Genomic DNA, 27,723 nt, shown 5'->3' with positions numbered 1-27,723 from the left:
GAGAAAATCATATACATGTATCCCTTTCATCATCATTTCAATAATTATATAATCATCCGACTCATAGGATGTACATTGGACCTTCCATTTCCTATGAATTCTATAAATGACATTTTATCAAACACATGGTGGGCTATTGTTCATGTAGATAAAATCATGTCTTTCAAGAGTACTAAGTCCAACCAATTCTGAAATACATATAAATCAGCGCACCAACAACATACATATATATATCAACCTTCATAATAGAATGTGTAGTAGTAATTCCATAATTCAAGAGTTCATAAATGATCATAAGGACCCATAAACTTGAAGTAAAATAGAGGATAAATGGTTGGACTTGTGGAAAGGAAGGTTTCCACAATCAACCCACATACCTCAACTTTGGAGAATCCTTGATGAAGATTGGAATGGAGAATTGATGCTTGAGATTGAGTCTTGAATCCGGAATTAGAACTTGAGATGTTTGAATTTGGTTGAAGATCTTGGTGGAATTTTGGAGAGGGATTAGTGAGTGTTTTTGAGTGTTTTGAAGCTAGAAAGAAATACAACTAAGTATGGGACAATCCTCTTTTTTATAAAAGAAAAACGTCCCAGCCCGCTACAGTAACTTAGCTCTCTGGAAATTGCAATTCTGCCCGGACAGGTTTTATGAAAATGGTCATAACTCCTTCATCCTAACTCGAAATGAGGTGAAACCAATTGCATTGAAAAGATAACTCGAAGGGCTTTAATTTAATAGGTAGTGGCCCTTCCAGTTCCTTGTGTGCTAAGAGATATGCCCCTTTAAAGTTGACCCTGAAAATCACATTTTTTGTGATTTTCGAATTTTGATACCGTTGCTCTAAAATTCGGGTTAGACTCATTTCCCACTCAATTTTACCCCCTGAATAAGAATATGAAGTCTAATTTCTGAAATCATTCACAGATTTTGAGATATATGGAAATTACAATTATAGGTGTTTCCGAAGCACATTTTCGGGCATTTTTGGGGTCGTTTCATTCTTCTTCTTCTCCAAGTGCGAGGAAATATCAAATATATTTTCTTTTAAATTATTGATCAAAGTAGTTGGACTATTTGCGGGAGAGGATGCAATTTTTTTTATTCTTAGTTGTATTCTTTGTAATATTTGTTGGGAGGGAAAAATCAATTCTTTGTCGATGTTGCTGAATTGTTTGCTAGGAAAAGTTGTTAGATTTCTTAGTTCTTGACCGCTATCACAAGACTGTTGATTTGTTCGGAGGGGGTGACAATTTTATTCTAAAATGCATGAGTTGCTAGACAGTTTGCTCGGAAGGGATGTTAATTAAAATTAACTGAATGAATCATAAACTCGTTTTAGTTGGAAAGAAAATAATCCTTATAGTTCACTATGGATGTCAATTTTATTCAACTGGCTGAACTTCAGAATCACCAAAATTCTGGGAAAGCCGCTGATGATGCATTTAGGGCAATGTTTGGAAAGGAGCAACCCGGTCGAATTAGGTGCTATGGTAGATTAGTGACGACAAGTTCTTTGAAGAAGGATGAGGAAACAAACAATCTAAAACAAAAGCATGCCAATGAAATCACTTCTCTAAAGGAACAAATGAATGAAATGAGAGAAGAAATGTGACATTTATTTAGTCAATTGCTGCAAAACAACCCTGAATTGAATGTTCAAGATATACCACGGTGTGTCGGATCTAACCTTGCTTCACTTGTTGATGCAAGTAGCGCACAAGCTGTAAGAGGCCAAAATCTTCCATATTCTTCAGGGTCAGCTCATTACTCGGTTCTTCAAAAGGTATCTTGTATTTCAAGTTCTCTGTTAGTAGTCTGTATATTGTTATCTATGTCCAAGGTAGTTCTCGTTTTGTTGCTTTTGTATCTCCTCATATTGTTGACTTGATTGGTGTTCTTCTAGAAGTTGTCAAATGTGTTTTTTCCCCTATTTTTCCTTTTGACTTTACTAGGAACCTCCTTTAAGGTATTGGCTTTCTGATTGTCAACTGGTTCTTTTACAACGACACCGTTACTCTTTTTCGTATCCTTCCATGATCAGTTTCATATAGACCTTAATGTTGAATTTTTTTCTCATCCATGTGTATTCCATCTTGGTCGTGATCAATCTGGATATGTTAGTCTACACGTTGTTGCATGATTTTCTGAGGGTTTTTGGTTTTGATTGCCTTCCTTCTTGAAAAAGGTTGAACGTCAATCATCATCTCCTTATCAATTCTTTGGTCTTTGGTTTTGTTAGCTTGTTCTTCCTTTTTAGCTTTGATTTAGCGAATTTTGTTGGGTTCTTCCTAACCTGCTCATGATTAGTTTCATGAAATGACCTTGTATTTTGCAGTAGAGACAGTAATATGGGACCTTGTCATAGTCAATGTCTTTCCATTTGCCTTCATCTGTACCATCCATATTATGAAACTTGACCATATCTTTACAAGTTTTGGCATTAGAAGATCAATTTCAATTTTAATTTTGGACCATTCCCTCTGGATTTAGAGAATTTTGTTGGGTTCCTGCATAACACAACTTGCCCTTCTAGTCCATTGATATGTTGAAGTTTTAGAATTGATAACTTGAGTTTTTATGGAAAGAGTTGGAGGTGATGGTGCCTCCAACAACTAAAATATTGGTACTAACTCCAGCAGAAGCAATTGATGACCTTTTTAGAACAAGTTGTAGTCTTTTGTGGTATGGTAAACATCTGGAGATTGGTTTTACCATTTCTTTAAAAAGTTAAATGTTACGAAACTGATTGAAGTCATTGTTGTTCAAATATTTCTTGTGGCCGGGTGCTATTGCCAAATGTTTGATTTCGAACTCTATACTGCATTTATCATGGCTTTCTTCTCTCCGTTTGATGTCTCCATGTTCTTGACTATATTACTTTGACATGTTTAAGATTTTTCTTGTATAAAATTTGTATCTATATTCTACTTTGACCGGATATAGAGTTGTCCAAATGTAGTTTGTTAGTGATTATTTAACTGTTTTGTTCTTTTTTCCCAGATTTATTATTCATATTTTCTGAAAGAGTCTTGGAATACACGTAGAACTAGATTTTATAGTTTTTGTAACAACAATTAATTGGAAAATGGATTTTGTTCTAGTTACTTACTGAGACATCTGATTAGCATATGAAATGCATGCTTTAATAGCAACTAAGATCAGTTATGTTTTTCAACATCTGAAATACATGATTTATTTCTTTAATCTATATTTTTATTTTGAATGTGCAGGAAAATGCCGGTGATTGAATTTGAATAGTGGCCAGAAGTAAACTTGATCAATTGTGGTGAACGATAAAGAGTTTTTGTATTAGTGTCATATATGTTTGAATACATTTGGTTTTGTGGAATTTATTGCTAGTATTGCTGTGTAAATATGGGTTGTACAAGACATGTTTCTCAAAGTTTATTTGAAATATATACATTCAAATTATTTATTAGCTAATTTTGTGCGTTAGATCACTTATATATTTAATTATGTGATTATTGAATATATGCAAATCAAAATTATTATTCTTATAAATGAAAATTTGCGGCTACAAAAACTCTACATAACATTGCCACACATCAAAAGTGTGGCTATAGGGAAGTCCAATATGTGGCTTATTGATTATTAATTTTATCTTGCACATAAGAAAAGTTACACTTTATAAGTGTTTTTGTAGATGAGATATAAAAGGCGACACTTTTAAGTGTGACCAATAACAAAGAAAAGGCTACGCTTTTAAGTGTAGTATAATCAAACAAAAGTGTTGCTAATGAAATACTACAAAGCATGCCCTTTATACCTCTTTGATCATGCTTTTTAAGTGTAGCTGCTATGGCGACATTTTAAAAGTGTGGCCTAATGTCAAAGGTTATGCTTCTTTAGGCCATCCCCTACAAAGCGTTGCCTAAAGTAAAAAAGTATAGCTTTTTATCAAAGGCCACACTTTTTGCAAGTTTAGGCTACACTTTACTAGGTGGCTAAAAGACAAAAATGTTTTAGTGAGCTAAACCATAATATAAAAGGGTTAAGAAAACATAAATCATAATCATTGTGAATGCAAACTAAACATCTTTCAAACACATGTAAGATACTTTTAGAAGTAATCTTAGTTCATTATTGTGGGACACCATGTGAGTTATAACATAGAATTTGGTGTCTACCCCACACCGAAAAGAGGTGTTTTAACTTTCCAAGGTAAGAACCATGAACTTCTAGCTTACGTGGATCCACTAGCTAATGTCTATCTACACAAATCTATGGTGACACATTTGTGGGACATGGGTAATCGTCACTTGTCCACTCGGTGCTAAGCATAAATCCAATAGAATATTCATTAATCTTAACTTATCTTAAAATCCATGAGACATGAATATGCGCTGCTTGTCTTACCATTAGAGGTTGGGTAATCGTCGCTTGCCTCATCATCCATGGAAGGGAACATCAAGTGGCCAATCCAAGCTAAGTTTTCATTACAATAGCTCTTTAAATCTTAATTCATCTTAGGTGAGAAAATCTTTCAACCTTATGAATCCTTTATGTGAGAGAATCCTTTCACAACAACAATGATACTTTACTTTCAAAGCATCCTTAAATCATTTTCATCAATTTCATACGGAACATGCATATCTTCATAAATTCATCTTTCATAGTTCAAAAACTTCATCATATGATTAAGGAAAAAGGCATAGATTCCCCCTTGAACTTGTATCGAAAAGTCAGTTACACGCTTAAACTATCATGGGGACCTATTACACACCTCTGCTATTTAAAAGTGAATTTATTTACCCCTAAATCTGACATGACAAAATAATAATAATTTTAAAAAAATCATGCGCGTCAGATAATTATTAAAGTAAAATAATAATTAAAAATCAAAATATTTCTTATACCCCACCCCCCACATCTCTTCTTCTTCACACCCCACCTTCCTCATCTTCTTCACACCCCATTAAGCTTAAATAAACCAATAATAAGAAGCAACCAAGAAACAAATTACTTCACATAAGAGTAAAATTTTGGGAGGTTTCAATTGCTGGAGCTTCGATGAACATTTTTTAGTGAATTGAGTGATCGATTGAAAATGGGAAGAAAATTATTTTTCTATTATTTCAAATTTTTAAGAAACCTCCATGAAGAACATGGAAAAAGAACAAAGAATGTATGCCCAGATCTGAAAAATATTTACAACTACAAGCCGCAAAAAATAACAATGGAAGCTCATTTTCCATGGCTAATCAGTGGAAGAAACTGAAACAACCTTCTTGTGGGTACATTTTGGAATGGAAGAATTCTTCAATTCCACGACTAAACTCCAGATTTCGGGCAATTTTCTTGGTGGCCATTGCTAAAAGTTTCTTCTTTATCATTTTGCTATGAAAAAGACAAAATTATTAGAGAATTTTAATAATTGATTAGGAATTAATTAGTGTAAAATATAATTAATAAAATAAAACTTAAATAATAAAGAAAAGAAAGTAAAAATGATATAAAAAAAATACAATTTCTGACATGGCGCTGACGTAGAGCTGATGTGGCAGCGAGTGTAACACACCACATAGTCTGAGAGTGGTGTTGCACATATCAGGGTGGTATTAAATTCACTTTTAAATAGTCAAGGTGTGTAATAGATCGTTATGATAGTTGAAGTGTGTAACTGACTTTTCGATACAAGTTTAGGGGGGAATCCATGTCTTTTCCCTATGATTAATTATAAAAAATATGGATCATGCATGAGTTCATGTGATTTCAACGTAAATCATGCAATAATCTCAATTCATGCATAAAAAGACATAAGACAATCAATTAGATCATAATTGAAAAGAACCCATGGGATTGAGTAAAACCCTAACTTCAATTGGAGATTCTACTTAGTAAAAAATGAAGAATTTAGGAACCCTATGGAGTAAAGGACTCCATAGGTGAAAACTATCATACCTTGATGCCAAATACTTGAAATCAATGGAGAATTTGGAGAATTGATCTTGAAACCCTAACCTCTTCCTTCTTCTTAGAGAGATAAATATTTGAGAGGATGAACTCGATCAACTTCTAAGAATTTAAGAGAATGACTTGAATTAGTTAACTTAGGGGTTAAAAATACTTATATAGGGCCTGGGGTAAAGGGTAAAATGAGATAGTATTGGGTTGGAATAATTAGAAAAAGACCCAAAACCCCATTTACAAATAATTGCTGACCTCCATCGACAGTGGGGACCTACGCTCCGTGGGTCCACCTACAGACCATCCTGGTCAACCGTCGATGGGTTCAGAAACTTGTTTTTAGACCCTGGGACTGGCGGGACCCATGTACTCCCCATTGGTCAACCTACGGTCCGTACTCACCTATGAGACCTACCTATGAGTTGTATATTGGGTGAGGGACCGTCTTGGTGAATTGTATAGAAAGTACTGGGACTAGACATTTTGGAGATTTTTGAACTTACCACCCATGGTCCAACCTACGGCCCATAAGTCAGTCGACAGAACATTGATGGTTGGTTCTGTTGGAAGTGGCACCAGTTCTAGAGAAACCTGTAATTTTTCATCTTTTTGAATCTGAGGTGTTACAATATCTCTCCAATGGTAATATTCGACCTCAATGAGTGTCACGTTCCGAGCCTACACCCTGGGTGGGACTAGCACTCGAGAATCATTGTTGGCCCCAAGCGAACCCTTAGTCTGGCTAGACCCTCAGCGGAAGACTTTAAGCATCAATAAAAGAAATCAAATGCGACTTTACTCAACTATCTCAAAATAAACTTAGAATGTTTTAGAAGCAAACATTCAACTAGACAAAGTGGCAACCCAAGTCTTAACATAAACAACTGAAAATGGAAAGACTAATGAACTATAACTATCCATCTGTGAAGCCTCTAAAACTATGAGGGATATCAGCACAAGACCCCTGATCAAAATGCTAAAACACGAAAAAGGGATCCTCCGAAAAGCAAGGAGGCTCACCAAAAGCCTATGAGTGCTCTACTGGATCAACGAAGCGCTGGATGCTGATCCTGGTTACCTGTATCTACATTATAAAATGATGCAGGCCAAATGGCGTAAATACATTGAATATACTAGCATGCGAGAGGAAAACTAAACATGACATAAGCTTGAACTGAAATCTGAAAGAAATACATACCTCAACTTTACTCAACTCATGGATACTCAACTCAATGCAGAAATAAACAATAGTAAAGATGTAGTTTATATAAAGCATTTAAAATAGTAGATAACATCTCAAAGTATAGGAAATACAATAATATCTCAGTTGTATATAAGTATACAAAAATGAACTATGTTTGGGAGATTCTCTAACCGACAACCATAACTATGATATATCGTCTCGCCCACGCTGTCAGAACTGTCCTATAACTTGCTATATAGGACGCCTCAACTAAGAGGATCCACTAATCTATGCTTAAAAGAATTAAGGAATCATCTAAAAAGTATTATCCTTTCTACCCACATTGGCTATATGGTTTATGGAGACTTGAGTTATTATGAACTCGTCCCCATATCAGTGCTCAATACTACTCCCAAAATATACTCAGCTCATATGTTTAAAAACACTACTCTTTCTCTGTGGTTTGAGATTATTTCTCAAAAACTAGCTCAAAAGCTCTCTTGGAAATCAGTGTTTCCTTTCTTGTGTAAAGGTGAAAACATTTACTCTTTGGGAATACTTAGTTCCCATATAATCGTTTAAGAAAAATAACTTCACTCTTACTCTTACTCAACTCAATGCTCAAGTCTTAAAATAAGTTTAAAACATTTGTAAAAGACTTTTGAAAAGACTCTAAGAACTCTCTAGACTTGGCTCTTAACTTTCCTTGAATTTGAATTTATGGATTAAAGGTTATGATTCATGTTTATGGATGATTTCTAGATGTTTAGAAGTCATTTAGAGTAGTTAGAATCGATAGGAAGTGTTAGTACACTTTATAAGGACTCAGACGGGCTAAACGATGGAAAACTGGTGGGAAGGCGACCCTAACGCATTGCAGAAGCGGGGTGCCAACTCCTAAAGTTCAGAGACTAGTTTTGGGCGCACTGCTGGCGCGCTGCCCCAGCCCCCTCTGGCACATCTAGGGCGCGCCGCGCCAGACCTCCCCCAGCCAGCCTCGACGAATTTTTCAACTCATTTTTTGATATTAGTTCGATTAAATTCAATTTTTTTTCTCAATTTATATTTAGATTCTGTGACCCAATACATGTACCCAAGAATGTAACTCAAAACAACTCTTAAAATCGTTAAGACTATCTCAGGAAACTCATCAATTCCATCCAAATTTAAGAATGAAGGCAATTTTAAAAACACAGTTCAAGAACATCAAATCCTCAACTTTTTAAGACGAAAACACGCTGAAATTAACATGATTGGCGCATGGTGAATGAACCCAACGCTATGTGAACTCACATACCTCTTTAGGGATCAACCCTTGGCGAAATCCGCAGTTAAAATCGCAAGAACTTGACGAATTTTTGACCTTTTCTCCCCCTTTCTCCTCTGGAGTTCTTTCTCTAAAAACCCTAGCGTGAAATTTGAGTGAGTAAACCGAACCAATTCAGTTTAGACCCCTAATTAATTACTAAAAATGAAATACATTAATTTGGTAAGGAAAAGACCAAAATATCCCTCTTAAATCCGGGTGACTTTCCTTATCCAGACAGCCCGACTTCAAACAGGGATATCTCCCTCATACGAGCTCGAAAATTAGCAAACTCGGTGGCATTGGAAAGATAATTCAAAGGCCTTTCATTGGATATTTATGGAACACCTAACTCATCCTGCACTAATAGTTATGGTCGTTTGAATTTGACCCAAAACTCATACTTACCATAACTTGCCAAAATTTCAGATTTTCATTATTTCCAAAAATGGTTCTTTGAAATTCTAGCTCTTTCAAATAGCGAGGTGTTACAATATCTCCTCCTTGGGAATATTCGTCCTCGAATGAGATTACTCTAAGTAGACTAAGGGTGTAACATCTAACATTCAACTCAAACACCCAACAAGCAAATATAAATACAACATGCCAACTTAAAACAAATGCCAAGAAAAGGATTACTACCTTAATTTGGAATTTATCCGGATTCGAAGAGATGTGGGTGTCTCTTCTTCATATCTTCCTCAGCTTCCCAAGTAGCTTCCTCAACAAATTGATTTCTCCATAGAACTTTGACTGATGCTACTTCCTTGGTTCTCAACTTGCGAACCTAACAATCTAGAATTTGCACGGGAATCTCCTCATAAGATAAGCTATCCTTAATACCAATATCTTCAGTAGGTATAATAAGTGAAGGATTGCCCATACACTTCTTCAACACAGAAATGTGAAATATCGGATGGACCGCTGCTAACTCTTGGGGTATCTCTAACTTATAAGCTACATTGCCAATCCTCTTGGATATCCTGTAAGGACCAATATATCGGGGACTGAGTTTCCCCTTCTTACCAAATCTCATGACACCCTTCTTGGGTGAAACCTTCAAGTAAGATATCTGAGCTAACCATTCTGACGGAACCCTCATTTGAGCTCGTTTACCCAGAATGTTGACAAAAGTCCAAATTAGGCTTTAACTTGAAAGTTAAAACACCTAATCACACAGACTTGCACTGAAAGCCTCGACAGTGGTGTCATATATTCTACTAGGCTAAAATGACCCTTCTGGAGGTTATGGAATCGTCAGAATTGGATTCTGAAGTCATCTTCTTGAACTTTTGGTCAAAATTGACAGCTGAAGGTTCAAAAGCTCTAAAAAACTAAAACTCGCACAAAAACTAAACGAACGACCAGGTGACCAAACTGTCAGTCCCAGTAAGTCATAAATTACTTGGGGTTGCTACATGAAATCTCTAAATAACAAACAGGAAGCATAAACAGAAAATGACCTAGATATCATCACAATTAAATGGATCTCTAATCAGTCTTAGAGTCTCCTCTAGAGGTCAAGATCATTGGTTACCTTCTAACCGAACACAACACAATATTACATGACGAACCATCTAGATTAAGTAAGAGATATAACTTCTTATACCCTCCCAATCTTTGAGTTCTAATTAGATCAATTCACTATGGGGACTCTAAGCCGGATACTATGGCGATAACCACCCATAACAACTTAATAGTACGTTACAAATATGAATATTTCAAAAATTAATAATTATATAATTTAGAAAAAAATTTAAATTGACGCCTTAGTACTCATACTTTAGAAGAGGCGTAGTACTCCCTTGGATATTTTTAAAGTATTTTTTTCGCATTTTTCCTGTTTGACACTAGTCAAGATTTGATGATGGAAGAACATATTGATTCAAGAGATTAAAGTGCAATGGAGAGGGTTACCATTATTTGTTTTATTCAAAAATTGTAAATAAGTGATAGTGATTGAACCACCCTACTTTTTGTTGTCCTTTTGATCAGTGCAGGTGTACAAAAGATCTAACAAAGCATTCATTTGTTATTCATTTCACTTGATAAATAAACAAAGATATTCTTCAAACAAATATCTAGAGGGGTTATAAGACCCCTCTAATGTATGAGTATATTACATACAAATTTACCTACTCAAACCCATTAAATGGTTGCAGCATAAAAAACTGTATGTATTGGTTAAAATCTAAATGATTAAAATTCAAACCTAAAAACATACAAATTTAATTGTTGAGATTTGAATCATTAAAATTAAACCATAATTAACGCAAACTAATTAATGACATCTAAATTGTAATACTTAGTAGAAAATATCACATATACACATATTTTTCTCTATTGTGTGATATCTTAGTTAAGTCTGCATTATTGCATAAACTGTTAAGTCCTTAGAGAAAATTGTCTTCTATATGATATTTAATACCTCTACCTATGATAGTTTCACACTAATAGACTGATTCATCTATAGAATCGACATGACCAAACTATCTTGAAAAAATGTATATGAGTTTGTTTCATAGGGAGGATGATTATATTAATTGTAGCTAGATAGAGTAACTTTACATACTAGTGCAATGAATAACATAGTAGTTTTCCAGTTTGGAAATTTATCACAAATACTAGTAAGATAGATCTAAGATTTTTATGATTTCCCCTCTTTATCTAGCCATTTCTTTTTTTATTTTATTTTAAGGATGAAAGTTAGGTTTGGCCAAATTAAGAGAGAAATACTTATTACTATGGTGAGAATTAATTTAATATGTGATAGAGGTTGCAACAACTTTTTAAAACTTCATTATTAAAGAGAACCCCAAAAAAGTAACTTTCTTAGAAAGAAATTTGAATTAGGATGAATTTTTTGTCACACAATCAATGAATTTAGTGGAATTTAAGAGATGCATGACCACTATCACCATTGATCTTGTTACAAAAATGTATAAGATTGATGGAGAAACATCTTCTTCTTTAATGTATTTTGGGTATTGTAGCATCTTGAATAATTTTCATCATCATCATTCTAGCATATATATATATACATATATAACTATTTTTTTGTGTATTCTAGCATCTTGAACAATTTTCATCATCATTATTTAACAGTTTTTCTCCACAAAAAATCTAAGTAATTTTTTCATATTTTCAACTAGAAGCAACAAAAAAACAATGATGTTGAGGATGCAATATTAATAGAAGTTCCAATATCTTTTATCGCACATGATGAATCAAAAGTCGATGTTTTTGAGGTAAACTTTTTGAAATTCTCCAATTATGGTTTTCTTAATTTATTCTATTTTAAGTCATGTCCAAAAATTATCTTGATGGATTCTTGAAAAACTTTTTAATATTTATCAGTATGTTATGAGCTAAAGACATATGATCTTCTCTAGAGTTAAAGCATTTGTCATAAAGTCAAAAATAAGTTAAATATATACTCCTTCCATTTCAATTTGTGTGATACAGTTTTACTAGACACAAAGTTAAATTCAACATAAATAATTTTTTTTAGGACTGATTAAAAAGAAAAAGAGATTTATATAAACTGGAACACAAAGATTCTATGAGTACTAGTACATTAATAATAGTACTTTTAAAAGATATCTAGTAAGTCTAATTTCAATTCTTCAATTGAGCCATATGTTTAGTTAAGTCCTACATTCATGTAAAAGTGAAAACTACACATGATTTAGAAAATTACTTTGGTATCACCTAGGTACAATATTGAATGAGGTCATTCTATAGTCTTACAAATAAATATAAAAGTAAAATAATAATTTCAATTAAAAAGTTTAAGGCCTCTTTCTTTTTTTATGATATATATAAGACGTCAAGATAAGAATGCATATTTGAATAATAAGATGTCGATGAATCTCTGAATAGACATCTCAACACTAATATGATGTATTAAGATATAAATACTGAATAATAAGACTACTAATTACCGTAAATCTTAATACATAAAAAGAATTTCTATATTGAAAAAATTAATAAATATAAAATTTATGAAAAATGGCTAAAATGACAGTTGAACTATGATAAAATTTATTCTAACAAATTCATACTTTATGGGGACCTAGTTCCCTGAATAAAGTGCGAATGAGAGGATTTTTATTTTTATAAGTTAGAAACCAACTTGTTTTCCTATAATTTTTTTTATGGAAAACGCTTTCCTTCACAACTGAGTAAAATTTAGGAATAATGTAATTGTATCTAATGTTTTGACTTGTGACATATACAATAGTAAGTTTATAATATAGTGTTATTTTTTTGGTAATAAACATGTATTTTATATACCAAGAGAATTATGTACAACTCATAAAATAAATCAACATGAATTTGATTTAGATAGAGTCTCAATCTCTAAAAACATCCAACCATCAAATTACATACTACTAGAACAATAAGCACAAACAACGTTGGAAGTAGAAATTCTGCTTACTAATTCTTATAGCAAGTCATGACTTCAAAACACTTCTAGCAAATGACTCGTGGATGATCAAAATAGTGTGTACTGTTGAAGTTCTACTCTTTTCTTGGAAGATTGTATTGTTCCTCTCCAACCAAATCAAATGCACATTATCAACAGAAAAAATTCAAATCATTTATGACAAGACATCTTTCCCATTTTTATTTGATATCATATATATTATCTTTGCAAATCAGGGCTTAGCTCTCCTTGAATTACTCTGTCAGAATAGCAGTGTTTCACACACTTTTATTACAAATGAACATAAGAAACAAAAGAGTGTAAGTGAGTGATAATGATTGATCCCCTTTGTTTTTTTTATTGCTGATCAACACGCGTTTATAAATAAAATAAAAAAGCTTTGATTTTTTTATTCATCTCACCCAATAATTTCAAAAAATGTTTAAACAAAAGTATCGAGGGGAATCATAGGACCCTTATAAAGTATGATTTTGTTACAACAAATCCAACGATAATATAGGTGTCATTTAAGCCATTTTTCGTAAAATATAATGAAAGCAAATTAATATAATACTACATCAACAAATTTTTTTAAAAAAATATATGATTGGTTGTGATTGTGATGGCTAGTGATGATTGTTATGAATGTCAGTGAAGGATGGTATGTGGCTAAAGATAGTGTTGTTGATAATAGATATATTTGAAATGGTTGAAGTAGAAGCTAATGACATTAGTTTGGTGGTAGTTTATAGTTGGATGATACTTGTAGGAAATGGTTACGGTGAATGATGATGGTGGTTTACAATACATAGTGGTAACTTATGATTGTGATTCTCGAAATTGCTTGATAAGTTTTGTTGTATTGATGGTTGATGTCAATAATAATTGTAAGTAGATTTATAGTGGTGGGGGTTGAGGATGGTAGTTGTGAGTGCTTGATGGTGGTATTTAATAATGGTGGACTATAATGATGGAGTAGGGCGACAAAGAATAATGGATGAAATTTGTGAGCTTTAATATTTTAGAACCTTTCAATAGACATGTTAATGGTAATAGAATTTATTCAAGCCAAGAAATGATAAGTATTTTGAGATAGTTTTGTTCCATATGATATTTAACTCCTTCACTTACCATAGTTTCACACAAATAAATTGATTCGACTATATATAAAACAAACTATCTGAAATGATCTTCTCTTATTTTATCCCTCTAAAAAATTTGTATTATTTTGACTAGTCTGATGGATCTAAGCTTTTCATGATTTTTTCCTCTCTTTATCTAATAATCTATTTTTATTTTTTTTATTTGAAGAATACAAGGTCTAGTAAAACCAGGTCAGAATAGAGGAGATTAATCATCTTAGGTTTGACCAAATGAAGCGAGAAATAACATTGCTATGGTTGGAATAAATTACTCTGTGATAAATTTAGAGGGTGTGATCGCTTTTAACAGTTTCCTTAGAAAGAGAAGTTCTGATAAGGATGGAACTTTTCCTCTCATATCAAATTATTTATTCAATCTTAAGAGATGCCTAACCACAACAATCATTGATCTTGTTACAGAATAAATAAGATTGAAGGACAAATATCTTTTTTTGTCATTCTAGTGCTATGATAATGTTTTTGAAATGTTACTTGACATAAATATCTAAATTACAAGAATCAAGCTATTTTGAATACCTACTGTAATCCAACAAAATGGGGGTCTAGGAAGATTAAACAGATCTTACGATTTAAATTAACCATACAAATACGTCAGAAATAGTTATATCCCTGACCTAGCAATCGAGGTAGAAGTAGAAGTTAGTTATTTTATATTTTCCAAACAATACAAGAAGCTGAAATGGAGAAAATGAAAACGTGATAAACAACAAAAACATCTGCTCTTATTTTGAAGCAATAAACTTCATCTTATTATGTTGGCCAGACCATGATCCTTTAGAATATAAAATATTGATGGTCTAATATCTTTATGTACAAAATGTTGATGCTCCATTTCCATCCAGCTAATTACCTTTTGTTTATGAATTTTGAATAATTTTGGATTCCATAAGTACAACTTATTTTGGTTGCAGAATGAGATGATACAAAAAAATATGCATTTCCTGCATACTTATACATTTGAGCAGAGAAGACAAAACTGGATCATCAAGAATACTTCTCGTCCAACTAGTTCAATAACCGATTATGTAATTTTCCTTCTGAATAATATACATGTTTTCCTGCATACAAAATTGGTTACGTAAATTTTCTTTACTTAGATTATGATAAAATAAATATTTAATAATTATTGGCAAACAGGTCTGCCATCATTTGGGTACAAACAAAAAGTTTCGATCTTTGGTAGAAGTTTACAATTTCATCGTACATGGGGAAGTTAGTGAAACAAAGAATAAATTAAGCAAAAATGAAGAAACAATGCAGGTTAGCTCAAGAAAATAATATTAGAATAGGTAATGAGATTGACTCTATGTATGCATAGTCATTAAAAGGGTTTAATTTGCAGGTGACATCGAAACGTAAACAACATATTCGTGGTAACAAGTTGATCAAACATTATGTAGTTGAAACATGTACTGAATCTTGCAAGGGGGTTGACATAAAAAATAGGGGAGAAGTTAACTACCTATCTGAACGTGACATCCCTTCTAATATTGGTAAGCATACAGTTGAGAAAAGTTAACGAATTCAAGTCACAATAAAACATATAGTTCCTCAATATATTGGTATTGTTATTATTGTCATTTTCACTTTCATTGAACTTTTCCTATTCGATTCTTATAATTTTGCAAAAAATTGTTGTCAGAAAAAAGAGAAAAGAGAAAAGAGAAAACAGAGATTTATATGGACAACAATAGGTGAAGTTGAGTAATGATGCAACACATGTGAACTTAGGATATTCTTCATTAAGCACTCCTGTACAATTCTTTTTCTACCTTTGGGACTTTGAGCTCATAGACCTACAGGAGAGGTCAACAGAAGTGTTCCCAATTCCAGATATCGATGAATTGCACGGGGTGGATCCGTCCATTAACTTATTGAATTCGCTCCCTAAAGCATCAGGAAAGTGCCCTCATGAGTAAGATAAGGAGAAGAATAAATGAAAGAAGAGAAAGTACATGAAGAGAGACCAAGAGAAGGAAGATATATTGGAAGCTCAAAGGAGGTCCAAGGTTGATAAGGAGCTGAGGTTAGATGAGCTGAGAGCTAGTGCCGGTTGAGCTTCTTCCAGCTCAGTGCCAACAGAGGTAGGCATTATTAGTAGTACTCATGTTGTGATGGAGTCTCAGACTCTTACTACTACACCACTAGTTGTTGATGGGGCTTCCGAGCTGTCATTGAGTGTGCCAGCCACCACATGAAACACTAGTGATGTTTCTGGAGATACATGATCCCATGCATCTTATCCATACTCTGAAGCTTAGGGTTTCACCGATATACCGTACTCCTAGTAGAACAAAAAGTTAGTTGCAACAATAAAGAGTAACAATATGTGTTATACTTTGTATGGCATGAATGTATCTATGATTATAATGACGGTTGAGGATCTCTCTATGACATTGGATGATATAAGACTTTGTTATAGATCTTAATCATTTCTAGATGTTCATACCCATCCAAAGATTGTTTCCTTAAAAACGTACTTCATGGTTAAGGAAACCTACATACATACCGGTTGAGATTTGATTGATTAATACTAAATCTTAATTATGGGCAAACAAAAGAGATCTAAATTTAAATATTCACTAGTAGATATCACCTGTATGTATTTTTGTTTCTATTATGTGATAAGAGATATCACCAAAACAAGTTGTATTTATGGAATTCAAAATCCATTCTCAAAAGGAAATTAACATGATGGAGTGGGGAACATCAACATTTTGTACATCAAGATATTGGAGCATCAACATTTTTTATTCTAAAGGATTATGGTCTGGAAATCACACTAAGATGAAGTCTATTGCTTCTAAATATGAGTAGATATTTTTATGGTTTATACTATTTTCATTTTCCCCATTTGAGCTTCTTTTATTCTATGAAAAAAAATGACTAACTTGACATCTACCTAGATTGCTAGGTCCGGCCTATAACTATTCCTGATGTATTTCTACGGTTTATTTGAATGGTAAGGTCTATTTACTCTCCGTAGACCCCATTTTGTGGAATTATACTATATAATTGAAAATTTCTCGCTTTCTAGTAATGTAGATATATGCGTCAAGTAATATTTCAAGAACTTAATCGCAATGCTAGAATGCCCCCAAAAGAGAAATTTGTTCATCAATCTTATGGATTTGGTAACATGATCAATAATTTTTGTGGTGATGCGTCTCTTAAGATTCACTAAATAATTGGATATGAGATGAAAAGTTTAACTTCTCTTTCTATGGAAATGGAGATGATTTTAAAAAAAGATGAATGTTTCTCACTTGCTACTAATTTGTATGTTTGTATCAATTTAATATTTCAAGAACTTAATCAAAGTAGCGGAATACCAAAAATATGACTGCTCATCAATCATATGCATTCCGTAATAAAATCAATGATGGTTTTGGTAACACATATCTTAAGATTCTGTCATGACCCGAGTCTACACCCTGGACGTGGCCGGCACTCGAGAACCATTGCTGGTCCCCAGGAGAACCCTCATTAGTGCTGCCTACAAACGGAAGACTAACTCAAGCATACAAAGCTTAAAACAAAATAAAATCAATAATTCAATACAAAGTGTTAACTCAAATGAAAAACTCTGAATAAAAATAGAATATTCAACTCGCCATGAAATAGGCAACTTAAGCCTTTAAAACATTAAACAAAATAAATGAACAGACTTCTGAAGCTCTACTATCTATCTATGAACCCTCTAACTAACAAAGATAAAAGTCGGGACAAGACCCATGATATCCTAACAACAGATATAATTTAAAGTAAATGGAATCCTCCTGTAACACCCCGTATCTCAAAACGAAGAAAATCCTAGTTTTTTGAAAATCTGTGCCAGTACCAATGGAACCACCCACGGATAGTAGGTGGGACCACGTACCGTAGGTGGGGTTCTGTCGTTAAGGCCCAAGTCATAATAGCATCTGATCCCACCCACGGTCGACTAGTACGATCCTTGGTTGGACCTACAGACCATAGGTGAGGGTCACCAACCAGTTAGAGGGAAATTGCTGATGGATCAACTTCAAATGGTCATCACTCTTAGCACAAAAGGAATTATGTGGCGCATGACCCACTTAATGATACATGATTGAATCCTCTTTCCAATTCCACCGAGTTTGCTAAAATCCCATCTCCGAGTAAAAAGTTATGCTCATTTTAGTGAAGCCCTACCGGGTAGACTTGATCGATGGACCCAAACGACGGACCGCTGTTCATCTGTGAATGGGCTTCGCCAGAATTAAGTTAGGGTCATTTTAGTCCTTTTCCTTATGCGTTGGACCCCTAAACTACGTCTTTTAACCCCTAAACTACATAGTTTTGGTCAGTTTAAGCCTAGCAACTTAATTGGAACTTCCCCTAGTCAACTCATTCTCCAAAAAATCATCAAGTTTAACGAAAGGAAGGAGAAAGAGTCGACAAACCCTAGTACAAGAATGCAAAAGGTTTTCATCAGTTTCAGCCCCGAAATTGAAAGATTTCTCCATGGAATTCATCACCAGGTATGTGGGATTTCACTAGTGGGTTCCTTTCACCCATCAGGTCCCTAGAATTCAGTTAGATTCTTGATTCCCTTCAGATTATCTACACCTAGGGTTTCTAGAATTTCAGTAGATTATAATGAATTAGTTACAATAATGTTCCTAATCACATTATCATGATTTTAGCATTGTTTTGCGTAGATCCTTTCAAAGATTCAGAACCCTAGCTGTGTAGTACTTTTAGTTAATGAAATACACACGCTAGGTCAATTAAACAGATATACATGCTCTAGTTTCAAACGTCACATTATCAATATATTTCAACATGAACCCTATTTTGAGTTATAAATCTTGAGAAGCTTTTTAAAGCCAACACTTGAATTTTAAAATGAGTTTTTGAAAAAGGTAAGATGAGTTTTGAGAAAGAGCTTCTAAAACATGATTTGTAAGACAATCGAGTAGGCCATCAATGAATGAACAATATGGTATGTAGATATACCATCAATGTTTATGCAGTATGACCTCCTGAGTCATCAATGATCATAGTATACTATGATTTTGAATTATTTTTTAGAAAGAGTTTTCAAATATGAGTATCTGCATGTCAGTATTTTGAGCTATTCAATATTTTTAATCATAATGTATCATATACATGCCTCAGTTAAAAATGTTTCATTATCCGTACTTAATGTTGCATTTTCAGATAGTATGTCAGATCATGAGCTATCCAGTATTACAAGAATTCAGTCATAAAATGTTAATTACATAATCAATTGGGAGAAACTTAATACCGAGTGGACTAGGGTAAGTCACCCTCAAGTCCCAGAACTACGTGCCCCGTAGGTTGTAAGTCCCCTTTATGGGCATCATTTTAGTGATCATGCCAGTCATGCCTCTATACCTCTGGCAAGGTATATTGGGTCCTCTCGAAGGGGCGTATACATAGTACTCTACATTTAGTTCATGTGGTTTTATGTCGATTATTAGTAGCTCCCACAGTTCTATTAGGTTCTATTGCATTTACCATGTTATCAGTCACAGTCAGATTTCAGCCCCAGCATGTTATAACTTGGTCATTGCATTCAGTTAGTTCATGTTCAATATTCTCAGTATAGTATGGTGCTTATCTCTTATAATTGCTCAAATATATGCTTTGGTTCAATTATGATTATATGTTTGTTCAGATTTATTCTATCCTGCATGCTCAGTAACTTTCAAGTACTAACACATACTCTGCGCTATATCTTATCGTGATCAGGTTCTCAGCTTCCAGATCACGCATAGATCGGTTCCCGATCTTAAGTTCAGCAACATAAGTGGTGAGTCCTCATTATTCGAGGACAATTGACATGATTATCTTCCTTTTCTTTTAGTCCTAGTTTATGTTTTTGCTAGATTTAGCTGGGGCATGCCCCAACACTTCTAGTTAGTTAGAGGCTTATGTCATACATAGTTATATTCAACTTTAGCATTTGAGTTTGACTTTTCAGTTGTTTTTAAACTCTCAGTATTTATCCATTCAAATTTAGTATGGGTATTCCCTATCATTTCAGATTATCTTATGATTAGCTTTCGCACAATATTTTGTTAATTCAGTTTATCTTTAGTATGCTTATAATATGCCAACAAGGTTAGCTTTGGGTCACTCGTGATCCTAGGTCCCGTGTCCGCGTCCTGGGGGTAGCTTCGAGGCGTGACAAACTTGGTATCAGAGCACTAGGTTTAAGAGTCATAGGATGTCTAAAAAACCGCACTAAGTAGAGTCCTTTTAATGGGTGTGAAGTGCACCACATCTAATGAGAGGGAGGCTATGAAGTGTTTTAAGAAAACTTCACTTTCTTTGTTACTCTTATTGTGCGTGAGGTATGATCCAGTTTCCTCGTTCTAATCCGTTGTTATGCGCTTAAGATCTTGCCTCCTTGTAGAGCTTATACAAGGAATGCTAATGCACGCAATGCTAACGTAGTTCCTCTAGTCCCAGACCATGAGGTTTCGAACGCAGAGTTTGGGAATGCGATCTACCTTTTGGTTCAGAGTATGACCAACTAGAACAATCAGCTGATTCTAGTTCCTACTAATAGAAATAGTGGATCAGTGGCAGCTAGAGTTCAAGATTTTGTTGGGATGAATCCGACTGAGCTTTTAGGGTCACAAGTTGGTGAGGACCCACATAACTTCATTGATAAGGTTAAGAAAATCTTTGGAGTGATGCCAGTGACTGGTAATGGTAGGGTTGAGTTGGCATCCTACCTACTTAAGGATATGACTCATATATGGTACACAAAGTGGAAAGATAGCAGGGGCTACTTTGTCTTTTGTAACTCCCTCTATAGCAATCAACTTCAATGTTGGTCTAGAAACTTTTTCAAAACTCTTCTCAGTCTCTACTCCAGTTGGTTACCCAATTACAGCTAGACAGGTATACAAAAATTGCCCTGTCAATCTCTTAGAAAGTCACCTCAGCAAATCTTGTAGAGTTAGAAATGGTAGATTTCGATATCATTCTAGGCATGGATTGTTTACATTCCTGTTATGCCTCAATCGATTGTAGAACTAGGATTGTTCGTTTTCAGTTTCTAGACGAACCAATCTTAGAATGGAAGGGTAGTAGCTTAGCGCCTATGGGTCGATTCATTTCTTACCTTAAGGCCATAAATATGATTTCTAAGGGTTATCACTACCATCTAGTTCAGGTTAAGGATTCAAGCTCCAAAACCCCAACTCTTAAATCAGTTCCTGTAGTTAAAGAGTTCCCAGAAGTGTTTCCAGAAGATCTTCTTGGAGTTCCTCCTGAAAGGGAAATCAACTTTGGAATTGATCTCCTTTTAGATACCCGGCATATTTCTATTCCTCCTTACAGAATGGCCCCAGACGAGCTTAAGGAATTGAAAGAGCAGTTGAATGACCATCTAGATAAGGGCTACATCAGACACAGTATTTCCCCATGGGGTGCACCAATGTTCTTCGTGAAAAAGAAAGATAGTTCTCTCAGAATGTGCATTGACTATAGGTAGTTAAACAAAGTCACAATTAAGAATAAGTACCCTATCCCCATTGATGACTTGTTTGACCAACTTCAAGGTGTTAGTCATTTCTCGAAGATAGACCTCAGATCTGGTTATCATCAGCTTAGAGTCAAAGATAGTGACATCCCGAAAATAGCCTTCAGAACTCGGTATGATCATTATGAATTTGTAGTTATGTCATTTGGATTAACCAATGCTCCTGCAGCTTTCATGGATTTGATGAACAAAGTGTTTAAGTAGTATTTGGACTTGTTCATTATCATCTTTATTGATGATATCCTCATTTACTCTAGGAATGAGGAAAAACATGTGAATCATTTGAGGGTTGTCCTGCAAACCCTCAAAGATCGCCAGTTATTTGCTAAGTTTAGTAAATATGAGTTTTGGTTGCAATCTATTGCTTTCCTTGGTCATATTGTGTCCAGCGAAGGGATCCGAGTGGATTCTGAGAAAATAGAAGCAGTGAAACAATGGCCCAAACCAACCTCTTCTATAGATATCAGAAGCTTCTTGGGTTTGGCTAGTTATTACAGAAGGTTCGTGGGGGGATTTTCATCCATAGCCTCTCAATTGACTAAGTTTACTCAGAAAAAGGTTAAGTTTCAGTGGTCAGATGATTATGAGAAGAACTTCGCAGAACTGAAAACTAGGTTGACTACAACTCCCATTTTGACTCTACCAAAGTGTTCAGATGGTTATGTTATCTATTGTGATGCATCTAGAGTCGGCCTAGGTTGTGTGTTGATGCAGCGAGGTAAGGTTATAGATTATGCTTCTACACAGCTTAAGGTGCATGAGAAGAAGTATCCAACTCATGACCTCGAGGTTGCAGCAGTGGTGTTTGCACTTAAGATTTTGAGACATTACTTGTATGGTGTTCACGTAGATGAGTTCATAGACCATACGATCCTCCAGTATGTGTTCACCCAGAAAGAGTTGAATCTTCGCCAGAGGATATGTCTTGAGTTACTCAAGGATTATGCTATGAATGTGCATTACCATCCTGGTAAGGCCAACGTAGTAGAAGATTCTCTTAGTAGACTATCTATGGGTAGTGTAGCACATGTTGAAGAAGAATGAAAAGACTTAGCAAAGGATGTTCACATGCTTTCTCACTTGGGAGCTCTCCTTATGGCACATCAGAGAGTGGTGTAACAGTTCAGAATAAATTAGAATCTCCATTGGTAGCGGAGGATAAGGAAAAATAGATAGTGATCCTCTACTACTTCAGTTGGAAGGTGCAGTTCATCAATAGAAAGTAGAGGTTTTCTCCCAAGGGAGAGATCATCCCTTATGTGTTCCTAAGGTGGATGAGTAGGTGAAACAACCTTGATTGGGCTAGATTCAGTTTATGAATCTAGGGAAAAAAAGGTTTAGCTCGTCAGAAATAGACTTAAGATAGAAGTCCTATGCAAATGTAAGGAGAAAGAACTTAGAGTTTAGGATAGATGATTGGGCTTTCTTGAAGGTATCACCTATGAAGGGGGTGATTAGATTTGAAAAACTTAGAGGAGTTAGTCCGTAGAGGGAGCTACTTGGGAAGTAGAAGCCGCCATGAAGGCCAACTATCCCATCTATTTCCTTTTGATTCTGTTTCAACTTGAGATAATAGTTTCCCCTCCAGTCTCCCAGTTTACTCTTGCGTAAATTCAGTCTTAGTATTATGTTCCTTCAGTTGTTCTTGCACTTTTAACATATTTGCATATTCTTGGAACTCAGTTTATTCAGATATCAGTTTTTAGTACATAGTGGTAGCGATTGCAGCTTCTTTCCTCCATACCCAGCTAGTTTAGACTTCATTCGAGGACGAATGCTCCCAAGGGGGAGATATTGTAACACCTCGGATCTCATAATGAAGAAAATCCTAGTTTTCAGAAAATCTGGTGCCATTACAAATGGAACCACCCACGGATAGTAGGTGGGACCACGGATCGTAGGTGGGGTTCCATCGTTAAGGCCCAAGTCTTAATAGTCTCTAATTCCACCCACGGTCGACCAGTATGGTTCGTGGTTGGACCTATAGACCGTAGGTGAGGATCAGCAGTCAGCTAGAGGGAAATTGTTGATGGATCAACTTCAGATGATCATCACTCTTAGCACAAAAGGAATTAGGTGGCCCATGAACCACATAATGATAGATAATTGAATCCCCTTTCCAACGTCACCGAGTTTTCTAAAATCTCATCTCCGAAAAAAAGTTATGCTCATTTTAGTGAAGCCCTGTCGGGTAGACTTAACCGACTGACCCAAACGACGGCAGGTAGGTCCAACGACGGACTGTCGTTCCTTCCGTGGATGGGATTCGCCAGATTTAAGTTAGGTGTCATTTTGGTCCTTTTCCTTATGCATTGGACCCCTAAACTACGTTGTTTAACCCCTAAACTACATAGTTTTGGTCAGTTTAAACCTAGCAACATAATTAGAACTTACCCTAGTCAACTCATTCTCCAAATATTCATCAAGTTGAATGGAAAAAAGGAGAAAGAGTCGACCAAGCCCTAGTCCAAGAACGCAATAGTTTTTCATCAGTTTCCTCCTCGAAATCGAAATATTTCTCCGTGGAATTCATCACTAGGTATGTGGGATTTCACTACTGGGTTCCTTTCACCCATTAGGTCCCTAGAATTCAATCAGATTTTGATTCCCTTCAGATTATCTAGACCTAGGGTTTCTAGAATTTCAGTAGATTATTATGAATTAGTTACATTAATGTTCCTAATCAGATTATCAATATTTTAGCATTGTTTTGCGTAGATCCTTTCAATGATTCAGAACAATAGTTGTGCAGTTCTTTTAGTTCATGAATTACACATGTTAGGTTAGTTAAACAGATATATATGCTCCAGTTTCGAAAAAGGGTAGGGGCAGGCGACCCTGGCACGTTCCTGGCGCGCTGCGCCAACCCCTAAGTTACTGGGGTTCATTTCTGGTGCACTGCTGGCGCGTCACCCCAACCTTTCTAGCGCAATGGGGGCACGTCTCCCCAGCCTTCCTGGTGCAATGGTGGCGCGTCGCCCCAGCATTGCCCTTGGCAAAACTGACCAACTTCTCCTCTCATTTTCTGACCTTAAACGCTTTTAATCGATTTCTTTTCTCCAGTTTTCCTTATATTAAATTACCCAACCTAAGTACACACTAATCCACTCAAAACAATCACTTTCATCTCAAGAAATCATCAAAACCCCAACAAAACAAGATTTAGAAAAAGCTTCAAGAAAACCTACCAAGAACTTAAATCCTTCAACTTTTGAGAATGAAATTAAGCTGAAAATAACATGTTGGGCATGTAGGTGAACAAACCCAATACTATGGAAGCATACATACCTCTTAGGGATCAAACCCATGGTGAAAATCCACGACAAAACTCAAGAACCTCGACGAACACCTTGATCCTCTCCTCTTTTCTCCTTTTTTCTCCTCTTCTTTTCTCTTCTCTGAAAACCCTAACTTAGTTTTATGAAGTGTAAACTGAATCCAATCAGTTTTATCCCCAACTTAATTACCAATAACAAATTTAATTAATTGGGTAGTGAAAAGACCATAATACCCTTCTAAAATTCGGTTTTGACTTTCCTTGTCTAGACAACCCAACTTTAAATGGACATATCTCCCTCATACGAACTCGAAATTGAGAAAACTCGGTGGCGTTGGAAAGATAATCCAACTATAGTTACTACAGTATCTGGTAGTACACCTAACATATCTTGAGCTATGAGTTATGGTCATTTGAAGTCGACCAAAAACTCATACTTAGCTTAACTTTGTCAAACTTTCCAAATTTGATTATTTCCAAAAACAGTTTCTTTCCAATTCTAAGTCTTTCTAGTTCTTTCAAAAAGCGAGGTGTTACAGATTAACTAAATTCAATGTATGTGTGATATAAAGTTATATCCTAAATCTAAATTTCTTTCTAAACAAGTAATACTTTTGGGGAGTATAAGTTTTAAAAGCTTCTTTATCTATTGAAATTATTAAAAGTAGACATTCCACCATAGCAATGATTTTTTTAATTCGGTTAAATGTAAGATGACTGGCTCCTCTTTTCTGACCTAGATTTACTAGAACTTGCATTCTTCAATTAGAAAAATAACAGCAATTCATATCATCTATCTACCTATATCTATATCTTCTATACTACCTTAAAAGCATGAACTGCCAAACTTGAATGTTGAATTACTATAATACCCCAATTAAAAATATCCATTTATTTTATTTATTTATTTAAATTAATTATATTACAAGTAGACACCTTTTCACATTAAAGGGTTGTTACTTTTCTGATGATTCGTGACTTTTCCAAAGGGTTGTGACTTTTTTGACGGGTTGTGACATTTCCGATGAGTTGTGATTTTTTCTAAGGTTTGTGATTTTTTAAAAGGGTTGTGACATTCCAAAGTGTTGTGCCATTTTTGATGAGTTGGGATATTTTCAAAGGGTTGTGACTTTTTTAATGAACAATGACTTTTCGAAAAGTTGTGACTTTTTTAATAAGGCACAATTGACAGTTATTTATACTACTAATTGTTAGCTATAAATATAGGGGTATCCTCTCACATTCAAACTACAAATTTTAAAGGTTTTCTGCTCTTCTTCTTCTTCTTAAAAAATCTCAATTGTTATTTGGAACTGTTGATTAAGTTCGAAATTCAACGAAATTTGAGATACCACATAAGAAAGAGTTGGTGAACAAATTGTATAAAATCATTCTTCAATTAACACTCATATTTTTCTCTTATGATTTTCACCACATACATACTTCTATATTATTTATATCATTTACGAACATTAATACCCTTTTAATTAACCTACATATTTTATTTCTTACAAAAAGACTAATTTCCTATGAACAGTCACAAAAATTTCGCCTTCATCCCTTCATATTTATTTGGTCATAAATCACAACCATTCACTCCTGGATTTCATTTTCTATGAAAATTTGAGATCTTTTAAAATTTTCCTAAATGGTTCATCCCCAATTCATTGATATGTTTCACCAAAGTTCATAGCATTGAAATTTAGAAGATAACAGAGAAATGTTCAATTAGCTATGAACTTTGCTTCATACAAAACACTTTTACATATAGTGCGCAGGGATTTTCATTTCCTTTTCTTGTTTCATTTCTTTAATTAATTTCTTATGTATTTTCATTCGAGAGAGAATTTCATAGTTAGTATTGATATGATGAGTGAACAATGGTGAATATGCACATTGTGAATTAGGTTTTCTAATAAAATTAATAGATCAAATTGTAGGAGAGACTATAATAAACAAATACAAAAACAACACATGATTGGGGTAAGATATTTCTTATTTATTTTTCCATTTTTTATTCTTTTACGTCAAACAAAAAAATTTCTACCTAATTTTGCTAAAACAACGGGCATTTGCGTAGTCCATCGAATTATTAGTTTTGATGTTAAGTCCACTATTTCAAGAATAAATTATCACTTTTACTTGTAATATGATATTATAATGATGATGATAATAATAAATTTTTTAATTGATACGTAAGTAAAAATGATAGGAGAAAGTTAAGTATTGGTGATTTTAATCAAATGGAGCACTACGGTGAATATAGCATGAACATATATTTTTTTCTTTCTTCTTTATTGGCAATGAATTGTTCCATATATTATTTCTTTTTTATATTTATATTGAGTATGAATTTTCTGTTATTTTGTGTTCATTTTAATATGAGAAAATGTTATGTCACACGATACACTCCTTCCTAGCTATATAAAATTATATAAGAAAATAGTGATTGATCATAAAATGATCTTCAATCACATTAAAGATTCTTTTAAAAAATGCTTTAAATTTAATCATCTATTTCTTTTTATTGAAAATGTTTAATATTTTATATCACGATACAACTTCTATAAGATACTAGATACTTTGATTAGACAACAACTATATGATATGTATGCGGCAGAAAAAAAGAAGATAACAAATTCGCAAAGATACGGTAGAAACTTAAAGAAATGAATTATTTTTCACCATAGGTGATGTTGTTCATATATTAACATTAAATTATGCTACTAATATATATATATATATATACACACACACACAAAGAATTGGCCAACCTTAATAATAGACTGACCCTCAAACCTCTATTTAACCATCATTTGTTATAACAATATTTTAATGTAATAACCCGATTTTCTTTAGAACTAATTTTTGATGTTATATTGTTTTGTCT

The 27,723-nt window shown here is 34.2% G+C and overlaps 1 protein-coding gene and 1 pseudogene across 1 annotated transcript in view; both read left to right on the top strand.

The window, feature by feature from the left end:
• LOC125873377 (vacuolar protein sorting-associated protein 27) overlaps positions 1 to 27,723 on the top strand; it is a 1,193,133-nt gene that overhangs the window by 438,882 nt on the left and 726,528 nt on the right. The gene's annotated exons all lie outside the window — the stretch shown is intronic.
• On the top strand, positions 1,374 to 15,932 carry LOC125873758 (uncharacterized; annotated as a pseudogene).

This window comes from Solanum stenotomum, chromosome 8 (assembly GCF_019186545.1).
Source record: "Solanum stenotomum isolate F172 chromosome 8, ASM1918654v1, whole genome shotgun sequence".
Classification (NCBI taxonomy): Eukaryota; Viridiplantae; Streptophyta; class Magnoliopsida; order Solanales; family Solanaceae; genus Solanum; species Solanum stenotomum.
The sequence above is the reverse complement of the archived record's forward strand: the minus strand, read 5'-3'. Positions and strand labels throughout refer to the sequence as shown.